This window comes from Papilio xuthus, unplaced genomic scaffold (genome assembly GCF_000836235.2).
Source record: "Papilio xuthus unplaced genomic scaffold, Pxut_1.1 DF825928.1, whole genome shotgun sequence".
Lineage (NCBI taxonomy): Eukaryota > Metazoa > Arthropoda > Insecta > Lepidoptera > Papilionidae > Papilio > Papilio xuthus.
This window is the reverse complement of record NW_013532721.1, coordinates 1,645,171-1,668,363: the sequence shown is the minus strand read 5'-3', so window position 1 is coordinate 1,668,363 and position 23,193 is coordinate 1,645,171. Positions and strand designations below refer to the sequence as shown.

Here is a 23,193-nt window from a genome sequence, read left to right as displayed (position 1 = left end):
AAGTCTTCTTGAAGACACTATCTTTTTCTAACCTGTAGAAGAATTCAATAACTCGGAGACTATCAGAATTGTTGTAGAAATTTGTCCATTACCTTATAGTTTCTCAAACTTTTTTCTCTTGAGATGAAGTCATTTAACTTTCTAAGTGTAATATGTAATAGATATTAAAGTAGGTAATGTGATGATATTTTATTCAAGAAGGTTCCAATATTCTCAGGAGAGCGGATCAAACCAAGTTAAAAAGTAATTCGTACCATTTAGTTTACAAATGATAAGTCTTTTGAAAAACATATATATTTTTAACTTTTATAACCGAAGTAATTTTTTTTACGCACAAAATATTAGGTAAACCGAATAATATTGTTTTGTCATATTAAATTCAAACAAAATTTTTTACATTTTTTTTACTTTTAATCAATTGTGTAATAACCTTAATTATCAAATGCCATCTAGTATTGAAAAACTTATTGCCGCACCGATAAAAAAACAATTGTTTTTTTTTAATAAAATATCTCGCGATGGTCTATGGTATTATAAATTTTCAATATTTAGCATTTTACATTTATAGTGAGAAGATGAAGACGTGATTGCAATCGATAAGCTCGCAAATCAAAACATTAATAAGGAAATGGAGAAATAACATTTATCCTGTATGGCGCTTTGCCAATAAGCTGGTTAACACATTACTGAGAAGTTACGATTAAGCGGGATAAGAAGCGAACGCGAACAAAACATATGGCAAAGGATATTTACTTACATTGCTGGTACACCGACACAAAGTGGGTCTTGGCCTCCGACATCAGAGATAGTTGCTTGTTTCTTATCGATCACACAAGAATTTATCTTACTAATCCAGAATATGTCAGCGGACAAAAGCTGGTCAAATAATTAAATATTGTTATGCCTTTTTTTTGTATTTTTCAATTATGTATTTTTTATAATACCATCACTATCCAATAAAACTCCATTAACTAAATTATGTAAATAATTTGAAATATTACTCGTTTTTCTAACAATGTTCAATATGTGTTTATGATAATAAACCTAAAACAGGATTACCTTTAACAAAAACCTTTCACAATATAAATTTATGTAAAAGTCATTGTGAGCCTTCGACGCTTTAATAACTAAAGCGTGACATTTCGTTGGACGCACACCACTTGTGTCTTTTCAATGATCCTTCATTACATTGTCAAAAAATAACTTCCCGATTTCAACCTACTTCAATCAGAAAACTTAACCTTCGTTGAAACATAATATTGCAAATTGTAATAAGACACAACATCACGCACTAAAGTCTTTTGAAAGCTGCTCATTTGGTTACTGAAATAGGTTAACTACAGCGCAGCCCTAAGTGAAGTCTAGTTGCGTTATAATACTTTGTATAATATATATTTTTTTAAATAAAATATACTAATAATTCTTAAGAAACAGGAAACATTAAATAGGTATAGGTAAGCAACGGAAAGTTAGAAGTATAGATTTCAATATTCATTAGCAGTGAAAGCTAGAAGTCTTAATACCGTTAGATTTATGTCTCACATAAACTGACTCGAACTAATACTAACTCAAAACATAGATACGGAGGTGCGGTGCCTTTCTGAACTATACTGCTACACGCTAACATAGTTCTAAACTGTAACGAAGTTACGTACACTGTACGTAGTAGGAGATGCTCGGTGGCATAGGTAATATAGTCTATAGCTGAAGGTAATCATTTTATGGGTTTAATTAAAGGTCAATTTAAAGGGTTTAAATCGTTATCGCGCGGTAGAGTGCATAGTGATGGCGCGGCCGATAAGCGCAGGGCGGCGAGGCGAGCTACCGCGGCAGTCACTGTCGGCAGGCCCGCGCGGCTAGACGCGTCGGCCCGAGCCGCCGTCGCCGTGCTCGAGTCCGCCTCCGCCTCCGCCTTCGCTACCGCGTACGCGCTCTCCCTCACCGTGACTCTATCCCAGGTAAACATTCACCACAATAGTTTACACCCTCCCTGCAACCTGTCCAAATACATCTCTCGAACAACAAGCCGCTTCGCTAATTACTATCTATTAATTGTAATTGTTTATTGTTCGCAACTGAACAATTTAAAGTGTTTCTCGTTGTTGATATTTTTGTAACAGACGAGCGACTCTGTCTGTCTTTAATGACATAATTATGTCACAGATTGCCAAAATAACAAACTATTGTTACGTACGCAGCCAAATGACTACTATTATACTATTTTTCAAAACAAACAGATTTGCTGTTAAAATTTCAACGGCTCTTAACGCTAATGCGAATTTGGCGTAGTATTTTTGTGTCGGACAAAAACGGTAAAAGCTATGCTTCAAAGAAAAAATCCTAATATGAATAAGTTATCAGTTCGAGTAAAAAAATAGGTGGGCTTAACGAAAGGGAAATTAAAACAAAGGAATTACAAGTAACCATTCATCGCCTTCCAAACAGTAACGCGCACTTGCTTATCGACATCGGCCTTGTGGTGAGCCGAATTTCACACACTTATCTAGATTACGGAGATGAGACAACATGATTACAGATGTTATTTAAGACATAAAAGCAGCTACGCATGATTATAAAAGAGATTGCATCGAGTAACAAACAAGAAGCCACAACGATCAGATACCAAAATACGATGTTGTACAATGGACTGAATTTATTACCATTTACAAAAAACTGGAAAATATACTACAAATATGGAAGATGGTATGAAAAAGTTCAAGCCAAAATATTGATGACAATGAAGACCAAACGGAAGTGATATATTATAATAAAAATAAATTCTTTCTGAAACAGACTCAGTCAATAAAATAGAGTTTTGTTTATTTAACAAATTAACGCTTATTGATAAAAAAATGTTCTGACAATTCCTTAACTTACACCAGTGACCTTTAGCTAAAATATTCAATCTTCCTTGTATTGCGCAGGGATGAGAATCAAGAACCTTTAGATAGTCCCGAATAATTTGAATATCCTTCATCGGTACACGACTTGTTATCGATGTGAATCGGGTTGCTGGAATTTATCATGGACCTGTCTACTCGATTCCATGATTTTATTGACGTAAATAATAGTATTAACATGTTTTTGATGTAAATAATTGTTGAACATTATTCTCAAATAAAGGATAAAAATGCAAATCTGTCGTTGTAATATTCTTTTTAATTTTAAAAAGGAAACTTTAATGTATCATAGTTTTCTATTTTTAAATGACCAAGGTAATTCGTTATCATTTAATTTTATAACAAAACTCACGCGATAAAGTTTAGTTTCGTGTTGACCGTACTTGCGCTGTAAGAAAAAATTATGGACAAAGTCTATGTATAATGAATGATGTCAATATTAATAAGGGAATTGGGTCAAAGATTATTACCATAAATTTTGTAAGCTTACTCAGTTGGCACCTGCTCTAGGCAGGCATTTTTTGTGGGCGAAGAGTAAACAAATGTGGCATTAACAGTGAAACCCCAAAGAGACTTGTCATTCATTTATGATGATTCACTTACACTCGAGCAGTAACCCATTTGCGAAACGATGGTATGAAGATTTCGATCGATATTTTAAAGCAAATCTTATCTTACTTCTTATCAATATTATAAATGCGTAAGTTTAGATAGATGTTTGTTTGAAGGTGTCTCCGGAACGCATCAATGGATCTCGATGAAATTTGGCATGAATGTAGAACATGGGCTTAAAAAGTGTTTTTTTTTTTTAATTCTGCGAACGGAATCGTAGACGACAGCTAGTTTTTTTTTTATTAAATATCAAACAAAAGTTTGGTTAGATGTACTTCTATCATTTTAGGTTACTAAAAACAAATGCGCCAGATCAAAAAAACATTTTACAAATATCGTCATATGTATTTTGAAATAACAAATAAAACTTAACGTATTGAGATCAATAAATATTTGCACTAGTTATCGTATAGTTTATTGGTCATAAATATTGATGTAGAACAATGAAATATATGAACTATAAAACCAAGAACAAAATTATCTGGATGTGAAGGTAACAGAAATAATATTCAAGTATCAAGATTTAAGTTTTATTCAATTTTATATTAATGTTGAATCTATCTATTAATTACTATAAGTTATCTCTTGTGTGAAAACAATGTTATAATCACATTACTTTTGTTAGGATAAAAAACGGTTAGAAGATAACATATTACTTTTACAATATGGAAAAAAGAACACAAACTTATAACTATAAGTTTAATTTTTTATTATTAAAGTGTCCATTAAAAATATCGATTAATAACAGTATCCACCATCACTATCACAAAGGCCGGCAACGCATCTGCGGTTGCTCTGGTATTGCTGATGTCCATGGGCGTCGGTGAACACCTCGGTGTTCCCACTGCTCGCTTGCCCCCCCCCCCCTCTCTTATAAAACAAATAGTGTTGACTAGTCCATTCTTAAATTATCCAGATTATTTTCAAATATAAATTAAACATATCCTTTGTTTCTAAGCGATTTAAAAAGCTAACTATTTAACTAAACCTATGAATAAATTATTTGTTTAACTTTACTTATAAAATAACTTTTCAATTCAAGTGAAACAATAGTGAATATTAAAACAATTGTTACGTTGATACAGTAATTGAAATTATCGTTTTTCAGCAGTTCGCTTTATTCACCTGCTTTGTTTCCAACCATTATTTATCAACTTACAATGATTTGTGACACCGATTATAACAATATGTATACGAGTACTATAAAACAACTCGCCCTGTAATTTATCTTGAGTTAGTTGTAGTCTAAGTTTTGGATTCGAATTTCGAATCTCGAGTTCGTAAGACTGGTGTTATGATTTAGTTATTTAAAATGAAAATAATGTATCTACGTCTTGGAATTTAAATTTAATATGCCTATCCATTACTTTTAGCTTCCTACCTAAATATAAAAATTCTAACAAACATCACATTAAAATAATTTTTTTCTTTTTTATGTTTTGCATTTTAAATTACTATGTAAGTTTTCCATACAATTTTTATACCAAATTAATTAAACAAAAAATAGCAATTCAGCTTTTTTTGTAAACAAAATTAAATGCGAAAAGATGTAAAATATTTAGAAATAATTCTGCTTTCATACGACTTGCTCAGTAAATTACCCGTCGTCTTTGTATAAAGGTAAAAGTCAAATAGGTGAGCATCTACTTAAATATTAATATGTTTACGAGAATTGTTGCGTAGCCCGAAGATACTTAATACTGGAAGTAATAATGGCGAGTTACTTTATTTTGTACAACATTTTGTTCATAATATATATTTATCCGAGATATTACTTTCGAATAGGAAGGTGTGTCTGGTTTTTGTCAAATGGACTGTAATCTTTTAACAGTGGTTACTCTTTAACATCTTCGCACGAATCGGGCCGGCTCGCCCGGTGAATTACCACGACCACACAGAAGACAGGCGTGAAGTGGAAGCAATTCCGCGTTTCGTCTGATGATTGTGCGTCCCGGAGGCCTAATTTAGTCCTCTTTCCCTTCCCGTCCTTTTCTTTATAAGGAAAGGATGGGAAGTAGAAGTGGGCTTTCCGGATGAGAGGATGCATGGAAAGGGAAGATATTTTCTTTCTGTGCATCCTCTCCTCCGTCGATTAGAGGTAGGCATCGCATATGCAATTGCGTATGTCTGTGGGCAGCAGTCGCTTCGCTATTTCAGCGATTTCAGGTGGCCGCTCGCTCGTTTGCCACCTTTTGATATAAAAAAAAATCTCTACCTTTCAAAATTGAAGTTGTGGTACTTATCACCATTTGATTCTATAAATCTTACTAATTTTGTTTGTTTGCGAATGTTTAGATGTTAGGATTAATAGATGGATGGACTTTTGTTAGAAGATATATCCGGAACGGTTCATAGATGTACATATTCTGGAAGGACACATAAGCTACTAATTAAGTTGTAAAAGCGGTTAACAGCTAGATTAACAGTATTATACAATAAACCTGTACCTAATGCTAAACAGGTGCAATACTGGGTTTGGTTATAAGCAATTTGTTTTATAGCAAGCGAAAAGCTTTAAAGGCTCAACATACTTAATTATCATCATGGCCAGTGTAGTAAGATTATCTTATATCCATTTATATTGCACTTTATTAGCATATCATTCAGTTGGGAACAATTTTGCAAAAGATAAAACTTCTTTCCGGCTTATTGAAGGTTGTATTTTTAGACATTATTAGTTAGAATCATTTGTCGCAAATGGTGCCGTTTCGTTACCAAGTCAAGTGTCAGAATGATTAGTGAGGGGACATAAACGTCTACATTTTAGTAAGGCTAGTGTTGCGCCAGAATATCGGCACAGTGTCGGATTTTCTTCGTAACAGTTGGAATTATGAAAGACAAAATCGGTACAATGGTTTAACTTTTAAAAGTTAGAAATAAACGTATATTAATATTTAAAACAATAAAGGTAACTGTTTTGAACTTGCAATTTTGAAATTTAGTCGGAAAACGCAGATGGTAACCGCAATATTTTCTGATCGGATGAAAAGCGAAAGATTATCGTTTTCAATTTCGTATTATCCTGGCAGATGCTTTGAATGATCCCAATACCTATGTTTACACAAACATACGCGTTGGATAACCACTCACTCTTACAACAGAAGTTTTCCTTTCCATTTTACCTTATTGCATCTTACTAATATTATAAATGCGAATGTTTGGATGGATGGATGCTTGTTTGAAGGATATCGCTGATATTTGTCATAGTTGTTCATGGCCTGGAAGAACACATAGGCTACTAATTAACTTTTTTTTTAAATTCACAATAGAATCACGGACAACAAGTATAGTATAAATTTTACGATATTTAAACGTAATTCATTTACTTTTGTGCTATTTCAGTAAACGCCGGGTGAAATGCATTATGTTTTAACATCAGAAATGAATTCATTTTAATAGTTTTCATCGGACTTCGTTCGGTCGTTATTTCGCAACCAATTTGAATAAAACAGTTGTCGATCATTTAGTTTTATAATAAAAAGTATTTTTGTAATTAAGTAAACATCCAAACTTTTATTAAGTATTTAATTAGCTTTCACACAACTTCAACTTGGTCCTAAGTTAGATGGAAACTGTGCATCAATTACCTTCTATAAATCTCCACCTTTTTCATTATTTCTTTTCATCTACTTAAAAAATAACAGAAACAAAACAGTACAATCATGAAAGTATTTTTATAAAACAAGAAACCCGGAAGTTCGTAAGAAGTTTTGCGGCGCGCGAAAGAATCCTCAATTCGAACTTTGTCTATTGGAACATTAAGAATTTTGTTAAGATAAAAAAATCATTGAAAACTAGCACATAAGTAATAATTGGATAATCAAAATTTTCGAAAATCGTTACATAAAATTTACGTATAACATTTTTGTTATTAAGTGAAGTAAAAACCCGTTGAAAAGGGATATGTTTGTTTAGGTGAGAGAATCCGTAATATTTCACATAATCTGGATAAAAAGCGGAACATTTTTTCTTTATACAACACATTAATTAATGATAACAAAATAATTACCGGCCATAAATATAAAATATGTTTATTCCGATGTCGATATTCTATCTAATGTGACAATATTTATGAAGGTTTACGAACGCTTTGGTTAAACCTACGTTTATGTATGTGAGTAACAGGAGTCCTAAATAAACAAGATGGGTCATATTTATATTGATATATACTGAAAAGCAGTAGCCAGGTGTTCGTTTATTGCTTTACTTGTGTGTAACAATGGCTTCAAATGTATGTTAAGGTAAATAATCTCTTTGTAACAAAAAGTAAGCATTTTTTTATTTTATATTTTTACGCAGTATGTACTAGATTTTTGTTGTTGACTCTTGCCTAGTCACCTATTAATTTAGGATAGGCCTAAAAGCCATCAGTGGGATGTATCCCACTGATGGCTTTTGGGCGAGAAGGTGAGCTTTTATGTATATGTATATAAGCTAACGACGAGTATGTTCTAGGTTAGTTACATATATTATGTACATAAGATGAAGACGACTGTGTACTATGGCTCATATTTATAAAGATTCGTCGATATTAAGAAAGAGTTTGTTATTAATATTTTACCAAGACATATTTTTTTTATCAACTAAAAGTTTGACTTTATTTATTATTTAAGAAAAACGTATAAATTATAATATATTTTAGATTGTTATTTAATTTATATTATCTCAAAAAATATTAAATCATTTAAGTATGAATACTAAAAGAGAATCCTAATAAAATAGATTATTTTTCTATAAAAATGTATCAGAATACAGACAGTATGCGCAACGTATCACCGTAAAAGAAAACCACTCAGTTTCAATCTAGGCGCAGCTTAAAAAATAGAATACGATTCTCGTGCGTGCAGAATATAAAATGCACAGCGTACTCCGTCAATTTAAAACCGATCTGAGCACTATTGTTAGGTTTTCTTTTTAAATCGAAGTATAAATGATTGGCAAGAGATAAAAAGATACTGGACACATTTAAACAAAGTCACCCATTGTTCGAAATTCAAACATTCTATTAAATAAAATAATTAATAACCTTAGGGTTATAAATGGGCGTCATATTAACCGTATCATAATCGTCATATATCGTCATGGCCACTGTAATGTATTGTATTGTTAATATTAACTATTCTATTTGTTTTTGATTGAACGAAAAAAAAACTATATAATTAAATAGCACAATACAACAAACATGGGAAATGAAAATTGAATTGATTCAATTTGCTTTGGCGTTCGGTCCTATAAGCGAACAAAGAGTAGCCACAATTTTCCATTTTGATAGAATTTCGTCAGTTCAATCAGAATATACCACAGAGGCTTAACTGGCTACTGCGTGAATAGTTTGTTCCAATGGCACAGAATCATAGAGGGAAATATAATGTGCCATTTTTTTTGTATATGGCATGAAAAAATGAGTATTTCTCATGTAATTTTTTTTCGCATTATGCATGGTAATTACTTATTATTTTATCAACTGAATCTAATTTTCAATGGAAATTTTCTCAGGATCGACTAAAATAGTCCTTTGAACTTCGGGCTACGGCCTCGTTTGTCTGACGTCACACTGATTAGGTACAATAAGTGGAGAATATTCTCACCTCGTCAATATTCATTTCTTTAACGGTGACATTTACTAAGAAAAGCTTTAAAATGATTACTTATCTTTCTCTTATGTTTTAAATTTGAAGTCAAAGTCTGAGTGGTTTGGGTCTTTTTAGTACTTTAACTAAAATTTTATTTTGAAATCTGTTTGCTGCATCGAACAGTTAAATCTTTGAAGAAGTTGACCTATGAATATACAGAAAATAGTTTCGGTTTTATTGCTTTATATTTAAAGAAAATTAAATGGACTCGTAGTATTCATGCATTCAGTAACTACTGTGCTTCGAGATTGTTAACTTTCAATTATCCAACAATTATTTAAAGTCATGTTCATCATAATTATAAGTGATCATTTAAAATGAGTCATAGATTTTTTTTAAAAAATTCTTTAAAAATTATGATTTTATATTTTATTTTATAAATTATCGTGTTTCTCGAATACTTATAATCATCATAAGCTAACTATACGTCCCCGCCGAGGGGCTCGGAGCCTACCCAAAGTTAAGGGTGATTAGGCCATAGTCAACCACGCTGGCCAAGTGTGACTTCACACATATCTTTGAATATCTTCTCAGATACGTGCTGGTTGCATCACGATGATTTCCTACACCGTAAGAACGTCGTATAAATGTATATATGTAAATCGGAAATCGAAAAACAGATTGGTACATGGCAAGATTTGAACCCAGGACCTCCAGATTGCAATTCAAGTGCTTAACCCCTGAGCCCCCGACGCTCATTAATACTTATAATGCAAGGAACATATTAGTATTTTATGCCAGTCTGATTTAAATAGTTTGTGATAAGTTCTCTTTATAATGAAAACGTGTGAGTTAAATAGTCGCCTACGTTATTTCCCTTGTGTGATCTAAAAACATAACATGACAGTGTTACTGCTTGACTTAATTTTATAAACTACAATCATTTTTTATTACAGTTATGATAAATATTAATTTAATGCTAAGCTTTCAGTTTAGCACGTAAATAAATACGTTAGTCAATTGTACTGAGAATCTTTTAAAAATAACGTGACAATAAACATAAGAAAATAAATACATAACATAAACAATATAAATAATAATTCGGAGAAAAGTAGTAAAAACCACAAACAAAACAATACATACCTAAGCACACAAACGCACATGCACAAACACACACAATCGCACACTATAAATCTAGTATTTATATTTGTATCTAAATAATAATCTATATTTAATTAAATATATGTTAAGAATCTATATAAACTTTAGGCAATAGATAAGAGAAGGTGCTGTCTCCTGAAACACAGTATTTACTAGTTCAGGAGACAGAGCCCACAAATTTTTTGTGAAAATGTTTTTTATTTGGTCAATAAAGGATTTTTAATTTTAATTGCATTCATTTAACAAAATTAACAGTTATGACAAACTTACATAAAAACTGAAATTTTTTGTCATATTGATTGATTGAAGCGTTAGTTTAATTTTTCTGTTTAGATGATACTTTATATTTATATGTTATAATATTTTCATGCCATAATTTTACTTTGTTTCAAAATAGGGATTTGTCCAAATATACGTATTTGCTTTATGCCGTTTTGCAGCTTTATTAATTCATAGACCGGCTACTGATTAATCGGAAATGGAAGATATGAACAAGCGAACTTCCCACCTCTCCATTTGTGAAATTACGAGTATAGTGCGCTTTTCGCTGGCAAAATTGAAAATTAATTTCAGACAAAACGAATCGCTGCTCAGTCTGCTTGAAGATAATATAACCACGACATTTTAATAACATATTTCATAGCATTGAAAATGTTAAAAATGCGTGGAATTAAACTCGAAAAGAATAGAAGATCAAATCTTACCTTATCTAGACAACAAAACGCTAAGCTGTCGTTATTTTGCGACAGAAGACTTAACCTTTTGTTATATTGTACAGTAATTGGAAGAATAAGCTATATCATTTATTCGAAGAAACACTTGTCCAAAAACATATTATTGTCTCTGGTTTTACAAATAGAACAAAAGATTAGATATAAGTTTAAATTATATATTAAATCAATGGATATCTACGGTTATATACAGACGCGTCGTGTGAGGCTTCGTGACTGACATTTTGTTTTGACAAAGCCAACACATCACGACGTACAGTAAAGTGTGACATACTTTTAAAATAGTTAGGTAAGTATAAGTTGAATAACATTTTCAAGTCATAATATAATAATAGTGCCACCGTGTGGAAATACAAAAACGATTTACATAAAATATGCATTTATTGACGGCGTGTAGGTAGAAATTATTGTTGGAAAACACGTACGTGTATTGTAATGTCCGATGAAATCATTGAAATCATATCTATTACAAATTCACATTACGTTGTCATCAATTGGTAATTAGGTATTAGATTTTATATAAATAATGCTTATTACAAAGTGGTTTTATAATATGTAATTTTTAACAATTGCAACCCAAGCTGACGTAGCGAAGTATACAAAGTACTGTACTTCAACGAAATTTCCATGCTCTTTTAGACATTATTAATTAGAATCCTTAGACGAGAACGACGTGCTTTCGTTACAAAGTCCAGTGTCAGAATGAATAGTGAGGGAATATAAACGACGACATTTTAGTATGGCTAGTGTTGTCAATACACTGGCACATTTTCGGATTTTGTTCCTAACATCAATTAAATTAAAAAAAAAATGGAATTTACAGTTTTTTTAATTTAATTGATTTTTTTAGAATATTATAGTATCTACGCATCTCTATTAAGAACCTTAAAATTAATAAAGGGGCAACAAAGTTAACACCATGTATTTAAGAATTTTAACCTAATTCCACTAAGATTGTGAAGACTCTTGGACAATGTAAAATGGTAACAATAAGAAGACTGTCGCTAAAGTATTTGAATACTAGGAAAATGTTTACGATCCCGTAACATTGTCATCGCTGTCGCGTTAACAATTCCTTTTGTGAGGTACACAAGTTGGCGCTAATGAATGAGACGGTACAGCCGTGACCGGCTACTGAAAGAATGGACTCGTTAACTTCGAGCCCGCTCATAAATCAACGCGACCTTTATATTAGTCTCGCCTGCAAATGGCAAACATTTTCAGTAATATTCAAAACGTGTGTACACAATTCCGTGCATGTAAGACTTTAGTGTTTAGACGACCGGTCAGCACTCACGTTAAGAGTTCATGATTGTATTTAGAACAAAATATAAATGTCAAAGTCTACAAGTCAATTATTATTTACATTTAAAATTCCAATTTTTTTTAGTTTTTATAAATTTAATTAATTATACGAAAGTTAATTAATATTAAAATTATGATTGTAAAGATTTTGAGATGTAAATTTTTTAATTTATTATATTGAAATGAAATCAATTTTCTTAAATTTACAAGCTATAAAATGTTTATAGTACTGAACATTCTTACATTTATTACGCGTTTAGTGGGTGGAACTCTGTTTACTCATACTTAGTATTCAAGGTAAAGCATAAATTAATTATCTATTGCTGTTTTCTAACGAAACGACGACTAAGTTTCTATGAATAAATAATAATTAAACACAAAAGTACATTTGGTGTTCTAGTTTCTATATAGACGTTGTTGAATAAATATAGGTATTACTGCCGTATTTAATTTCGTTAAATAAACAGGCCCTAAGTGTAGAAAACTCATATCAAATCAACACTAAGGGACGAGCTTAATGGTCATTAGACGAGGTTGTGGACAGAGAGTATGTTATACATAAAATTCTCGAATCATAATGTTACTTGACCATACTCCTCAAAATGGGTTTACTAATTTTTGTGAATTTTAATACATATGCATATTCAGAAGGTCTTAAAATCAGCTACTATCTATTTGTTAATCCTGTGCGGACGGAGTCGCGTGTGACCGCTAGTTTAAAATAAAATGCAATTGTAGTTTATTAAGTTGCTTTTATTATTTTTAGTCCTTCCTATATTCACAAATATTTAAAAATACGAACTCTACTTTTAGAAGGTAACCACGATAACTACAGGTTTGTATTTTTAAACAACATTTCACTCACGGTCCGCCACCTAGCGGCGTTTGAATCAAATTTATTTCATACCGACTTCGTTCCGCCCGTGTCAGGAATGCAACTTTTTACTGCATAAATTTCTGCTTCCCACCACGCTCAATTTTTACAGAGCGCTTTTCACGCTGAAAAAAATAAAAAAATATATGTTCATTAAAATGTATGTAGCGGTCATAAAATGGGATGTACAATTCATAAAAAATTATCTAACGCTACTAACCTACAATACAGAACTGTATGTACGTAAAAGTCATGAAAAATTAAGTTGTATTAAAATCGAGCGAATTAAATATATGAATAGACATAATTTTAATACATATTTGTAAATGTACGAGTGTAACGTGTTATTTATTGTATTACAACAAATATATTAAAGCCCGTTTTAAAACTGTGTAAATCGTTTGTTTCATAGTGATACTAACTGTCGCCCGAGACTCCGTCTACGTGGAATTAAAAAAATAATAATTAGAAGTAGCCTATGTGTTCTTCCAGACTATATATATATATGTGTATTCAAAATTTCATCGAGATCCGTTCAGCCATTCTAGAGATACCTTCAAACAATCATCCATACATCCACCAAAACATTCTCATTTATAATATTAGTATTAGTAAGAAGTAAGATAAGATACAGTAAATGTGTGTCAATTTTCACTTTGTATTTTCTAACTGTTAACAGAGACAAGCTTTACTTAGTCCTTTAAGTAATGTGCAACCACAGTTGAGAAGCACCTACACTGACGGTACGGTATGCGGTTAGATGGTTTCATCGGAACTTCAACAACTATCTATGCATATAACTATTTGAGATACAATTTATATTCGCAGGACTAATTAAATAAAGATGATCATAGTGCTTATGTTCGGTAATATTAGTTGTTATAAATAATTGCGCTTTCGGTTGAGATATAAACGTAGCGTTTCGAAATTATACTAGCTTTGTTTTGTGCATATAGGCACGTATTCAATTACTGCCAACGACGTCTTTGTTCTCACCATTTTGTGTTTCTACAAGGAATCGAGTATTAAGTGAAATTCCTAAGAAAAATAAAACTTATGCTTTATTTTATACAGTAATGCATAAAAAACAGTAATAAAATTGATTACCAAAGAGTTTTAATAGATTTTTTCAATAACTATTAAAAAAGTAGTATATAGGGTAATTTGTTTAAATGTATTTGTAACTTACTGTCAATCCGTTCAACTTAATCCATATAAGGCTGGATTAATCTGCTGTTCGAATGATTAAGCCTGGATTAATACCAAATTATAATTGTGATTGATATTTAATTAAATAATGCGGTATATAAACAAAGCAATTATAAATTTTGACGCAATTCCAGAACATTTGATTTAACTAGTATCACATCCCGGATTCTTTTGTAGAGCATTTACGCAAAAATATTTAATTCAAATGTCTGCTTTGATTCTTAGACAATAATATTTATTCATTAATAAAAAAAAATATTTACATGAACGAATTTGTTTTTTTTACGTAGTTATCAAATAAAGTAAAGTAGAGTGAATAGGCACTTACTAAGCTAGCGCGTACCATCTTTCGACCAAATCTCCACTTTACCAGGTGGGATCGTGGTCAAGCACTAGCTTATAAAACGTAAAAAAAAAAATTTAATGATCAATTTTTGCGGATATTATAATAAACATCGCCGAGTCACATAACATTAGATGCCTCGCTTGCTCGTTTACCTTTCTTTAAAAAGAATAATTCAAGGAATAGATAAGTTCACGCTTCAATGTCAAATGCCGTGATTGATGAGCATTAACGGCTCGAGGGACCAAAAGTTGCGCTTGCATGTAAAGTGCTGAAAAATGTGAATAAATCCCTAAGTTACTATTTATAGAATTAATTGTATAACATTCCCAAAGTTATTTTATTTTATTTAAAGCACGAAGGGTGTCTCTGGATTAAGATTATCTTTTTACATAGAAAATAGTTCAGCCTAAATAGAAAATCTTATCATATATTTGTCCACTGAAAAGCGTATCGTAAGCCTGTCTCTTTCAAAGTAGACAATGAAATATAATCCGATGCACGTCCTCAAATGCTCTGAGCAAATATAGCGATAAAGAAAGGAATGATATGACAAACGGATACAGTTCAGAATAGATTTTATGTATACTTAAGTATTGTACGTTTATATTTCTTTGTAACTGGTTCGTCTTAAGTTGAATTACATGGATGCCTAGATCAAAGAATACATGTTACTACCATGATATTTGCCATTTCTCTGCCAGGTAATTATGATATTGATAAAAATCATTTGGATTAATTTGATAAGCTTTCAGATTTTTAAAATATGAACAAAAAAAATTCTAAATGCTTTATTTATTGTTCATTTTGCGAATAAAATTTCTAACCTATAAATTACATAGTCATAAAAACAAACAATAAAACCAGTACCAAATGCCATAACATTTATCTAGTACTAAACGCATTCGTCGAGTTCTTTTGCTTCCTACAGTCAGGTTATCGCTCGTTGCACGCGACAGTACTCTTTATTAATAGCTCAGGGAGTGCAAGTTTATTTCCAACGATTTAAACCTGTTTCATATGGAAGCATCCCCCGTAGACCGGACTTACGGCACGTACAAATTACCATATACTACATGCTTGAATGGTAGCAAGCAATCGCATTTGTTCCATTTAATTGGGTTTCAGTCCGTCGACAGGATTGCTTTAGAGATTACGGTAGAAGAATACGGGGAGTCTAACTGTAACTTATACGTTCAGAGTTCAGAGATAATTAGAATCGCTTTACTTCTGTTCTCATACATTTTTATGACCATTCTTATATTAAGGCATTTTTAATCGAAATAAGCTTATATTAGCTAACTGGACTAAAATTGAAAATGATCTAATTAATTTTCATGTTTGACATTTCTGTTTTGATTAATTTAGAATCATTTTATAATAGAACGTCATTGAATAATAGGTATTTCTGTAATTATAACAAAAGTTATGCCCCGTTTCCAGGTACTGGAAGTATCCGGTATTAATCAGGACAACAGCTGGCGATATCGTCGCTCAACTTTTGACCTTTTAATTTTTACTATCCATTAAATTAATCACTATCTTGATGAGACCATAAACAACCATCTATTTTATATATTAAATGTCAAGCAACATCGCTCGTTTATTAAATTTGACGTTGAAGTCTTTGAAACAGATGGGTTTCATGACATTTTTATATTTATGCTACAAAATAAATAGTCCAACCTTGATTTAGTACTATTTTACAAGTATTGGCGATGTACTAAGGCTTTCTGACTACAACAAGACAAGTATTCTTTGTAAAAATAATTATAGATTCTAAAAGCAATAAAATATGTTAATAAATGTTGTAGAGACATCGTTTACTTACAATTCATATTGAAATAAACGTATGACATAGTTCAATAAAACCATGATAATCAGTTGGTAAAGGTCATAGAGCAATGTAACATTTCTGTAAATTATATGGCAAGAAACTCATTTTATGGACCCGTAACAAAACTTCCATCATAACATTTCTAACTTCAAATTATGCTAAGCACGCTATGTTTAACCTTGTACATTATTATACGTACTGAAAATCATTGTACACTACAGATGAACGTGTTTGATATAGTTAAAGTTAATATGGAAGAGAAATACCTTTAAGTAATAAATAAAAGATATTGCAAATTACGGTTGAAATTGCAACAAGCGATCAGTAGTCTTCGTAATTCTATAAATAAATTTAAAGAATAAGCCAGCATACAAATACGGGAGACGCTGGAGTCTTTGCAAATTAATACGAGCTCGCTGCTTCCATATTTCAATAGGAATTTATTCATAGATTTAATCTAAGTAGCAGCATTTTTATCAAATAAAAAAGTATAAAACTAAAGAAAATACGACGAGGAAAACGTTCATGTAAAGTTTAATATAAATAGTGGTTTCCCTTACAGTTTATTTGCATATGCAGTTTCTAGCTTAAAATGTGACTCATCGTTTTATAGTCTTTTAACCAAATAACCTATATGTTCTTTATACTTAATTGCAACACGAAGAGTGTTAGAGATAATGGCACAAGTGGTCACGTTTTTTGGTACTTAAATTTTACGACTTCCACTATTACCCCCCCGTTATCTTTATTGCTGTTATTTAATGTGCATGTTCAACCGGAAATATCGCGTAACTGAAATGTACAAAGTTGTAGCTTCGAGTAATTTGTACATCAATTTTAGTCAAAATAAAATCTGATAATGGTAGAAAAATTTTAACTCCACATACTGAAGACATTTGACTTTTATATAAATAGATTTATTTCGCCATATTGCCAGATAATTCCGTTTAAATGCCTAATAAAAACAAACGTCATTAATCGGTACTTAAAATTAACGATTATCAATTTCATCATCACAGGAAAAGGCACTTTATTCACCTGAATGTATAAAATATGATTTATAATAGAACAATCGCCATGTTTGCCTCATTTAAACTTTAAATTGAATACATGTACATGAGGATAATGGAAGCTGAAATACCTCGGGGCCGTGCCGATAGGCATCATGCGCGGAACACCATCGCGTGTTGCAATACTGCATTTTCCTAGCAATAGTTTTTACTCTACAATACGAGGCTCCAGAACTATCGTAAGGTCACGTTACGTAAATAAATCTGAGCTTAACCGTGCGGCTCGCAGACAGCACCGCCCCTTGTAATTGATGTACGGGAAGATAATATCTATTGATAGAATATTTGTAGTCTGTAGTTATTAAAATAATTTGACTTCGGTTTACTTCATTGATTATTAAGGTATAGTGTAGTTTAATGTTTTAACTTTATTCCTTGCATTCTTTTAAAGTATTTAAAAAGCTTTGAATCAGAACTTTTCTTTGTAGAATTTATTTTAATCGATTAATTCAGCCCTAACACGGCTAGCTTTAGCCTCGTCAGGTATCAAGGTTTTTTAGTTAATAGAATCAGAAGCAATTTGTGAAAATTGAAACTTGCGCCAAAATGAACAATAATTAATAACGGGCGGGGAGAAGTAATGAAAAAGCTAACTCAAAAATTTCGATGGTTAATTTAAAGAACTGTATTTAAAATTTATAAAAAGAGTAGCTGTAGAATGCGACTCTGTCCGCACGGAATTAATAAAAAAACTTAATTAGCCTGTGTGTTCTTTCAGACTATGTTCTATATAGATATATCCGGAGATACCTTCAAACAGACATTCATTCATCCAAACATAAGAATACATAATATTAGTAAGATTAGGAATCCTATTAAAATATCAATTTCGCATTAAAAATTATACAATGCTTATTACGTATATTGATTCGGGGTCAAATACTTATTCGCATTTTATTCCGCGCGTCATATTAAAGAGTTGTTTATTATTATAATTCTGTGTGTACAGCTATTTCTACTTTAACGTAACATTTCACTGACGTAAATCCGTCCGGAAAGCGTCGTGTAATGGTTTGGGTAGGGTCTGGAAAACTTTCTTCGGCTTTATTATTCAAATATTTCCGTTCGTTTACTTTGTATCCATTTTTGCGTGAACATTAATGTATGTATAAATTGCTAAAGGCTAAATTTGTTATTGAAAATATTTTAAAGAAAGTAAAAGAAAAAAAATTATCATAAATAGTGAGTATTCCATTTAAATAAAGATTTATTTCGAACATCTGTAGCCTTTCTTATGCAACGAAAGTAATGGAGCAAGTTTTGCAATTCATCTTATTTAATAATGGAATAGCTCCGATTTCTTTGTAAGAAAATGTTAAACTACTAAACATTTTCATTATTTAGTTTTGTAATGTAAATGACTAGGCATATAAATAAAAAAATATATTCAACCCGATCTTGTGTTGAGTTAATTAATTGTAGAACGAATATTAAAAAATAATTGTGGAATTAATCTACGCATTAAATTGAGAAGCCTCTAAGCCATGTTATTTCACATGTCAAGAACATTCTCTGGGCATAAACTACGGTCGTTTATAAAAAAATACGTGAAGAAAACAATAAATGAACCAACGAAAACATGTTTTATTGTAATGTATAGAATCTAATTTCTATCCCCTGATTAAGATTTGAAAACAAATTAGTGTCAAAATGTTTCTTAAAATATAATTTTTCATTGAAATAGTTATAAATAAGCGATGGTGTCTCAGGGGCCAAGCACTTGCAGTCTGCAGGTCTTGGTTCGAATCCCGACATGTACCAATGTGCTTTTAGATTGCCGATTTACATATGTACATTTATCCGACGTATACAGTGAAGGAAAAGATCGTGATGCAAACTGCACATATCTAAGAGATTCAAAGATATGTGTGAAGTCAACCAATCCGCACTTGGCCAGCATGGTTGACTATGGCCTAATCACCCTTAATTCAGGGTAGGCTCCGAGCTCCTCGGTGGGGAAGTATAGTGAGCTGATGATGATGAAGTCATAAATAGTTTCATTTCGAACGCATTTCAATTATGAGTAAAGGGTACTAAGATAGTCTGTAATAAAAGAGACATTGACGGAGCAAATTGACTGTTAAAAGTTTTACGGCCAATAGAGTATGCCCATATACTATTAAATGTGGTAATCGAACATCAAACTATGAAAGAAATAACCATGTAGCGCTGTAAATATCATCAATATGATTCATGACGTCATAGCAGACGGGTGACGTAACGAGGCAAATTACTAATTTGTGGATTACGGCTCTCCTTGATTGATGAGTCTGTGAAGAAAAATCATTAATCTTATATCGTATTGCATGAACGCTTTTTTATATATTAAAGAGAAATCTATTTTAACAAATGATTTCCTTTTATAAGTCAGGTTATTTTAACTGTTAATTAATCAATAGGTCACAGAGAATTCGATAAAATGGAAAAATAAAAAAAAAAACTCAAAACTGATTATTTCATTCCATGTTTTACATTTGTACATGTATTATTTTACTATTTATGTTATGTTGTAAGAGTAGATAAGGTACGTTAAGTTAGAAAGACCAAAGGTTTCTATCACTATAACCTCGGGCGGTATCCTCTTTGTGCGATGTCTGAGCACCCGGGAAGACCTTGAAATGTATCCTGTATCTACAACTTATGTTATCGCTAATACCTACGTATCTATTGTGTGCTTTTAATGCGCTTTATAAAACTTTTATACTGTTTTGTAACTATTGTGTACGACGGATCTTGCCCCTTAGTAGAATTGTAAGTCCCTTAACTATAGACACATAAAAGTATGTGTCCTTTTAGTACTACTATGGTCTTGTTAAGTTTTACACATAGGCGCTTATGCTAAAAATATCAAAGAATTTTACAAGGAAAACTAAACTTTTTGTGCAACAAAAATAACTTTGGCTAAGCCCTTATGTAACGTTGGGTACGCTGTGTCGCTTTTTGATGTATATTGAACAATGAAAATTATAACTAGTAAGAAATATATATAATATTTATATTTGGCTAACGTTACGTTTAACTTTATACAAATGTAAAATAAACACAATTAGCCGTAAGTAAAGATATTAATGATGTTAGCATCACACACTAACGATAGTTTACGTTGGTTATACTATCTCGTATACTATGAGCCACGTTAAAAGCTTTTGATTAATGTGCTTGGTAGTTTCAACAAACAATTACGTAGGTTACGTTTGAAAAATTAAGATAACAATGGTTTAGAACGTGTAGAATATGTAGAATATTTAAATTATGAGTCGTTATTAAAATATTTTAATAATACTGATGAAAAACCCAATTGTATGATAACCTAAGTAGTACCTTAATGTAGATTTTTCATACTAAATCCTCATTAAGGTTTTACTTGAATGAGAGAATGCGACAGTCTTTAAGGTTGTTTCTGGAAAAAAAAACCATTAGGCCTTGAGATTGGGACAATAACAAAAATACTATTCATAACAAATAATTAACCACGTGTTTTAAACTTCACATACTCCAAATATGAATAGGAAATGAAAAATTATGTCCGATTTATAAACACCGTTACTTCTTACTATTTTTGTAAATGTTTTGATGAATGGATGGATGTTTTTTGAAGGTATCTCCAGAACGACTGCACGTATCTCTCTGAAATTTGGCATAAATGTAAACCATAGTCTGGAAGAACCCACAGGCTACTAAGTTTTGTTTTTTTAAGTCCGCGCGAACGAAGTCGCGGGCGACAGCAAGTTATATAATAAATACGTAATACCATTAAACCTTATTTAGAAATAGATTATATTTGTTTGCCTTGGTATAAATTATTGCTTTAACCCGAGCACTGACACCTGGCCACGAAAGCCTTGATGTCAGTCATTTGCTTATCTTTTGTAAATAATTGGAGGCGTAGGGCGTAATAATAGAATATTCTAAAACTATGTAATACTAGTTTTTCACACCGGATGATGCCTGATTGAATTTAATCATAGCGGTTTTATAACAAAAGTTTAACATTATTTATAATTTATTTAATGGTGTAAAATTGAAGCATTTTATTTGTGTAGTTATACCCCCACACAAAAATACGCTTAACGTGTTCTGGAAATACGTTTTAATATTGTGATCAGATGGAATATTAATCACAAGTTTGCTCAATGTTTTTTGTACCACTTAGGATATTATTATTAAGAAATCGTTTAACATATTGATTTATAGTTTGTATATAAAAACTAGAAATTTATTAGTTTTTATAGTTGCTTCCGACGTCATCTTTGATAGAAACGATTAACAAATATATTTTATACGGTTTCCGGAAAACACGATTCGCATTTATATGAGTGATGAACTGATTCAGAGGTTTGGCAACCGCCATTGAAATACTTGGTTTGTTTATCACGCTATACGTATGGAAGACTCATCGGGACGTATTTCTCCTATCTCTTGATCATACGACTATTTTAAGACGTCGCGGTTCAATGTAACCATCGTGTTAGGGCTGAAATTAATATTCCATCTCGTTTCCACCCGTTTTAATTATCCACAGTATTTATATATTTTTTTAACCATTTCTTTCAAATTTAACCGATCTAAAGATCGGAAAAGCAATCCCAAAACATATTGTGGGCGATCGAATTATTTTTGTAGTTCCTATTCATACAAACTATTATAATTAAATTAATTGTTAGATTGAACTCAAGAATGGAATATTAAATTGAACCCTAAGTTGTGATGTTATCTCAGAGTATCGTTTTATTTATTCACACATTTGGTGCACTCAGACGCACATGTTGCGATTCATCATAATAAACGTCATAGGATTTATATTAAGCACACCAAGAAATTGATAATTAATTAGCACTCGTATCTTAAAATACACCGATCTTAATTCCTTGGTTGCTCGCTTTTGGAGTTTAAAATAATACAGTGATGTATTTGATAACATGATGAAATTAGATAGGAATAGGTTAATCCTCATCTAATTAATGCATGTTATCTAGAATTTTTCATACCAACAAGAAGCCCAATATTTTAATCTCAACGTCGTATACGTCCATTTAAGTTCTATTAACAAAACGAACAATTATTACACGCCCTCCGCGCGGAGAAAACTTAATTAGTAACGTTTTTATTTTTCCAGACTACATTTTAAATCTGTGCCAAATTTCAGCGACATTTATTAGTTAAGGTATACCTTCCTACATACATCCAATTTCAAAATGCATAAAAGCTATATACGGACATGCAAAGACTCCTTAGATATTTTCCGCAAGTTTAAATTAATAATCGCAATTAATAAATCCGGCGTGGCAGCTGACTGTCCGTTTTGTTTCGAAGAAATGTGACCGCGAAACGTCGTGAGCTCAGACGCTGCGCCCCAACTGCGCCCACGCAAAACTCGCGGACAAAAGCTACTCGCTTCTCGGTTCAGTTCAGTACACGCGGGATCTCGAAACGGGAAACAACTCCACAATACAGTGCTATAGTACAGAAGCTAAAGGAATACGCTTTTATTTTTTAATTATTCAGGTATTTTTTTTAATAACTTTTTCTTGTGACTTTAAATAATCGTTTTAGAGCGTTTCTTAAATATATATCCTTT

At 31.6% G+C, this 23,193-nt stretch overlaps 1 protein-coding gene across 3 annotated transcripts in view; it reads left to right on the top strand.

Moving 5' to 3' along the window:
* dnc (phosphodiesterase dunce) overlaps nt 1-23,193 on the top strand; it is a 204,712-nt gene that overhangs the window by 96,104 nt on the left and 85,415 nt on the right. The gene's annotated exons all lie outside the window — the stretch shown is intronic.